Raw genomic sequence first — 7,054 nt, 5'->3', positions numbered from 1 at the left:
ACCGGACGTTGTCCCCATCTGTAAAGAGCCGACACCACATGGTGATATATTTGCATATAAGTACTAATTAATTTTCATATAAATACTAATTGTAAGAATTCATACAAGTAAATAATTTTCATATAGATACTAAGTTTATGAATTCATACAAGTAAAAAATTTTCATTTAAATACTAAATAATTTTCATATAGATACTAAGTTTATGAATTCATACAAGTAAAAAATTTTCATATAAATACTAATTGTATGAATTCATGCAAGTAAATAATTTTCATATAAATACTAATTGTAAGAATTCATACAAGTAAATAATTTTCATATAGATACTAAGTTTATGAATTCATACAAGTAAAAAATTTTCATTTAAATACTAAATAATTTTCATATAGATACTAAGTTTATGAATTCATACAAGTAAAAAATTTTCATATAAATACTAATTGTATGAATTCATGCAAGTAAATAATTTTCATATAAATACTAATTGTATGAATTCATGCAAGTAAATATTTTTCATATAGATACTAAATAATTTTCATATAGGTACTAAGTTTATGAATTCATACAAGTAAAAAATTTTCATATAAATACTAATTGAATGAATTCATGCAAGTAAATAATTTTCATGGTCGACAAAAATTCCTCTTGGCTATATCCTCCGCGCGGGTGTCGACTGGGCAATGGGTGGCGCTGCCTGCACTGCTGGGGTCTCAAGCGGTCTATGACAAGCTAAGTCACGGCAGTGCAGGCAGGCGCCATCTAGCTAAGGCTGATGTACTCCACATCCATCATCATATGTTGGAATGCTCTATATGTATCCTCATAGGGCGGTGGAGACGTGAGTACATTAGCCATTGCCAGTGAGGTACCTGGCGGTAGGTATAAAACGCTAGGGGTAGAGTCCCCCGAATACAAAAACTCAAAATGGAGGACAAAAAGGAAGAACTGCGGGCTGGGATATCAGCCCAAACGTCGGTGGGAGACGAGGCTGCTACCACCGGCGGGCACAGCGACTTTTCAAGCTGTGTCGCCAGCGGCCACACCTCCACTGCAACGGGAGCAGGTTGCGGTGGTTGTAATGCTACTGTCAGACCAGCTCTGCAGCGCGCGGGTTCCGCAATCCATGAAGATTCGGACCCAGAAAGCGCTGTGAGCATAAATACAGACAAAGAAGAAGAGCTTCTTCGCTCTCCGCAGGATTCGACCGAGGGTTCCAACTCTGGCAACAAGAGAGGGCCCCGGAAGAAGCCCAGCAAGGAGGGGTTGAAAGCCAAATCGAGATACAAGGCGGCGGTCGGCATTTGTAACCGACTCGAAGGCAAGTCCAACCTGAGTGAAGAGGAGATGAAACGGTTGGCTTGGGCCAGAGAGGAGGTGAAAAGCGGCCGCGCGCACTTTGCCTCACGTAGTTGGTGCAGTGCCTCGAACTCAGCATTTGCTAACCGTATCGAGGAGCGAACCGAAAGCGCCAACGAAGAAAAGAAAGACAAAAGACGAGGCTGAGAAGCCAAAAGTTAAGCGAGCGGACGACAAGCCGACAACGTCCAGAGCAGCGGCGGCAGCTAATGAGGTGGCAAAGCGACACTTGATCGTGACTCTCATTGACCGCAGTAACCCGCTGGGACAGATGTAGCAGGAGCGGTGGAAAGTAGTCGAAATGAAGCTACTAGAAGCGCTCTCCTAGCGCACCAATGCCAACGTTTGATGGAGAAGGGTGGCTTGGTGGCGTCAAAATCCTTAAATGCAAGGACGATCCGTCGCTGACATGGGTGAAGGAAGCAGTGAGAACACTTCCAAACCTGTGGAAGGACGCGAAACTCGAGGTTGTGGATCGGAGCAGCATTCTGTCGGTTCCCAAAGCGAAGGTGGCGATACCTCGCGTGGTAGACCCGGAACATGCACTTCGACTGCTACAACGACAAAACCCGGACGTGCCGACCAGTGATTACTCAGTGAGAGTACTGAGTGTAGCTAAAACTGCAAACGCAGATGGAGGCCAGAGCTACATACTCCAAATCAATAAGGCGGCTGACGACATTTTATATGCCAGATTCGGGAAGATGGCGTGGGGAGTTGGAAGCGTATTCCTTCGCCTCAAAAAGCGCCACCCCGCGGATGGCAATGTAAGCACACTGGAGACGGGTGAAGTCGAAAAAGATCTCGGAATTGAAGAGATAATGGCGACTTCATTAGTCTTGCAGGGGGTGGAGGGGTCACCTGATCAGTACTCTAAGGTTAATGAACCAGGAGCTGACGGTACTTCAGGTGAACCTCCACAAAAGTAAGATCGCATCTGCCGAACTCCTTCTCAATCTAGAGAAGGGCGGTTACGACGTGGCTTTAGTCCCGAAATCATGGATAGCATCGGGTAACGTGGTCGCTGGACTAAAGTCACCTAACTACACAACATATACCCCGAGCGTCACTAACAAGGTAAGAACGGCGGTACTGGTTAGAAAAAAGCTGTATTCCCATGTTAACTTAAATCTCTCCACAGATGACCTGACGGTGGTGGCGGTAAAGGATTCCAGGGATGAGCTCATACTCCTTGCATCCTGTTACCTGCCACATGACGGCGAGGCACCGACTGCAGAACTCCAGGGGCTGGTGGCTACATCCAGCAGAAGGAAACAGTCGCTGGTAGTTGGGGCTGACGCTAACGCGCACCACACGATTTGGGGAAGCCGAGACATCAATGCAAGAGGTGAGTCCCTGTTAAACTTTATATTAATGAGTAGTCTAGTGATAGCAAACCGGGGGAAGGAACCTACGTATATAGGACCAACCTCGAAAAACGTCCTAGACTTTACACTTTACACCAGTAGTGGTACAACGGTTGAGAACTGGAGGGTGCTAAGTACACCGTCATTCTCTGACCATAGATATATACATTTCTCTATTAGAAAGGGGGTTAAAGCTAGACTTGAGGCTAGAAGAAACCCCAGAATTACAAACTGGGTACGTTACCGACAAATACTGTTTGGTAAAAGACTTAGACCGTGCGTGTTCAACTCTCCACAAGAGTTAGAGGAGGGTGTGAATCTCTTCTGTAGCACTCTTACTAAGGCTTATCATTCCGCTTGTCCTATGCTGCGGCCCAAACGCAAAATGAGTCCCCCTTGGTGGAACAAGGAGCTCGAATCGTGTAGACGCAGTGTAAGGAAAATCTTCAACTTGGCCAAGCTAGCGGAGAGCGAGGAATGTTGGAATGAATATAAGGATCTGTTAAGAGACTACAAAAAGTTAATGCGGAGGAGCAAACGACAGTCCTGGAAAAACTTTTGTAGCAGCTTTGAAAGAACAAATGAGGTGACAAGACTTAGAAAACTGTTATCTAAAAGCCCCCCCTCGCCAGGCCTGGTTCGCAGAAACAACGGAGAGTGGACGGAGAATTGCAGGGACTCCTTAAAGATTCTAGTTAGCGCACACTTTCCGGGATGCAAGAACCCGAAACAACGGAGAGTGGACGGAGAATTGCAGGGACTCCTTAGAGATTCTAGTTAGCGCACACTTTCCGGGATGCAAGAACCCGATTAACACTCCACACGAAGGAAATACTGTTGTTATCCTGTCCGAGTGTATAATCACGGAGGATAAAATAGAATGGGCAATCCGCTCCTTCGACTCTTACAAATCTCCCGGTACGGATGGCATCTTTCCAGCAATGCTAAAGAACGCAATGCAGCTGGTCGTGCCGTGGTTGCGAGTGATATTCAGAGGATGTTTAAGGTTTGGTTATGTACCGCACTCATGGAGAGAGGCTAGGGTGATTTTCATACCGAAGGCAGGTAAAAACAATCCAACCTACTCGAAAGAGTTCAGGCCCATAAGTCTTACCTCTTTCCTTCTGAAGGCGCTGGAGAAAATACTAGATGCACATATAAGAGACACAGCGCCTCCTGGCAGCTTGTCCAAATCGCAACATGCGAATACAAAAGGCAGATCCGTGGAGACTGCACTCCATTCATTGGTATACAACATTGAAAAAGCTCTAGAATACAAGGAATATGCTCTGGGAGCATTCCTGGACATTTCGGGAGCATTCAATAATGTGTCTACGGAATCCATACTGCGAAGTATTGAGTCAATGGGTGTTGAGCCTGTCATACAAAGGTGGGTGAAAAACCTCTTGATGTCTAGAAAGATAAAAGCAGAATGGAATGATGCCAGTGTGACCAAGGAAGTCTGTAGAGGTACTCCGCAAGGCGGAGTGCTATCTCCACTCTTATGGACATTAGTGGTAAACAACTTACTAAAACAGTTTGAAAACAAAGCTCCCAAGATAACAGCGTATGCGGATGACATCGCCATCTTAATAACGGGAAAATGTCTGCACACTGTCAGCAGCATAATGACCAGCACTCTCAGCACTGTCAATAACTGGGCAACACAAGCGGGACTGGGGCTCAATGCGGAAAAGACAGACCTTCTGGTGTTTACTAGAAAAATATAAAATACCTGCATGGAGGCCCCCTTCGCTAAATGGGACCGAGCTCCCGCTCAAGGACCGTACCAAATACCTAGGGGTAGTCTTGGACACCAAACTTCTGTGGAAGTACAATGTGGAAGAGAGAGTGAGGAAAGCCAGTAATGCTCTGTATGCATGCAGGAAGATGCTTGGCACTACCTGGTGGCTTTCTCCCACTCTCATGCACTGGTGCTACACAGCAATAGTGAGACCAATTCTGCTCTACGGGGTTCTGGTATGGTGGACGGGTACCAGAAAATCTACGTATCGGAAGCCGATGGAAAAGGTTCAGCGGCTTGCAGCGCTATGTATAACGGGGGCCCTAAGAACCACCCCAACGGCTGCTCTAGAACGAATATTAAACCTGCCACCTATAGATCTCTTTGCCGAAAGCTGCGCGGCGAAATCGGCGGGTCGACTGATGGCAATAGGTGAATTCACATACAGATCCTTCGGACACAGCTCGGTTGCTAAGAGCAGTCTGACAGGTATCGACTATCTGGTCCCATTCTACAACTGGGAAAGAGGTTTCATGGTAAACATGGAAAAGGATGGTTGGCGCAAGGGCACCGTAACTACACGCAACACCTTAAATATCTATACGGATGGCTCTAAAATGGATGAAGGAGTAGGTGCAGGAATATACTGTCCGGAATTAGGCATAAGACAACCGTTCACACTGCCGAACCACTGCAGTATATTTTAAGGAGAGGTCTTTGCTATTGGGAAGGCAGCAGAGCTAGCCTCCGGCACACAAGGCCAATACTCTAAAATTAACATCTACGTAGACAGCCAAGCGGCAATCAAGGCAGTAACATCGTGTCGAATATCGGCCAAAAGTGTCCTGAGCAGCAGGGCAGCAGTGGTAAGGGTCGCCAGAAATATGAGGCTACACTTCTACTGGGTGCCAGGCCATAAAGGCATCGAGGGCAACGAAATCGTAGACGGGATTGCCAAGCTGTCACCCGGAAACATGATCAACATCGCTAAACCCATGCACATTCTATACGATGACATAGACAGGTGCATGGCAGGAAGAATCATATCTCGATGGAAGGATCTGCCGGGGTGTAAAACTGCAAAAGTCATGTGCAAAGCGGTAGATCAAAAATATACAAGGTTCCTACTGGAGCTAGATAGAAAGGGCTGTAGGACCATGGTTGGCATTATTACCGGTCACAGCCTTGTAGCGGCGCATGCCTATAAAATGGGGCTGTCAGATGGGGAGGAATGCAGAAAATGTCAAGAGAAGGGCACGAAGGAAACAGTGGAGCATCTCTTGTGCGTTTGTCCTGCGTTAGCGAGACAACGTTTTAGGTACTTAGGGGCCCCACAGTACGATAAGTTAGAGGAGATATCGTCAGTGAAGCCTCATAAACTATTAAAATTCACGACAGGCGCAGGCATCCTGAACGATGACTACTACTCAGGGAACACGTAAAGGCACTCCATTCTGGTATCGCAAAGGACCATAACTGGTCTATGCGTGGCCTGCAGGCCGACCAGACTAACCTAACCTAAATAATTTTCATATAAATACTAAATAATTTTCATATAGGTACTAAGTTTATGAATTCATACAAGTAAAAAATTTTCATATAAATACTAATTGTATGAATTCATACAAGTAAAAAATTTTCATATAAATACTAAATAATTTTCATATAGATACTAAGTTTATGAATTCATACAAGTAAATAATTTTCATATAAATACTAATTGTATGAATTCATACAAGTAATTAATTTTCATATAAATACTAATTAATTTTCATATAAATACTACATAATTTTCGTATAGATACTAAGTTTATGAATTCATACAAGTAATTAATTTTCATATAAGTACTAAGTGTATGAATTCATACAACTAAATAATTTTCATATAAGTACAAAAAATTAAAAAAAAAAAAATAAATGTTAAGCTATTTTTTATGTTGTAATATTTCTTATAAGCATAATGCTCGTAGAAAATGATATAAATTACTTGTGTATATATAAATTTAAAACTTTTATATGGTTCAAAAAGATTATATATACAATACAGGACTCATATCCGAGGCCCTGTAATTGGAATGAGTACACTTTAAATCCTTTAACAAGGACCTATTGGAGGGCAAGTCTGGTGCCAGCAGCCGATAGCGTATTCCAGCTCCAATAGCGTATATTAAAGTTGTTGCGGTTAAAACGTTCGTAGTTGAATTTGTGCTTCATACGGGTAGTACAGCTATAATTGTGGTATGTACATTACCTTTTGTATGCAAGCGTATTACCGGTGGAGTTCTTATATGTAATTAATACAATGTATTTTTTATATATTCCTCCTATTTAAACCTACTTCAGTGCTCTTCATCGAGTGTTGTTGTGGGCCGGTACAATTACTTTGAACAAATTAGAGTGCTTAAAGCAGGCTCCAAATGCCTGAATATTTTGTGCATGGAATAATGAAATAAGACCTCTGTTCTACTTTCATTGGTTTTTAGATCAAGAGGTAATGATTAATAGAAGCAGTTTGGGGCATTAGTATTACGACACGAGAGGTGAAATTCTTGGACCGTCGTAAGACTAACTTAAGCGAAAGCATTT

The sequence above is a fragment of the Zeugodacus cucurbitae genome, chromosome X (genome assembly GCF_028554725.1).
Source record: "Zeugodacus cucurbitae isolate PBARC_wt_2022May chromosome X, idZeuCucr1.2, whole genome shotgun sequence".
Lineage (NCBI taxonomy): Eukaryota > Metazoa > Arthropoda > Insecta > Diptera > Tephritidae > Zeugodacus > Zeugodacus cucurbitae.
The sequence above is the reverse complement of the archived record's forward strand: the minus strand, read 5'-3'. Positions refer to the sequence as shown.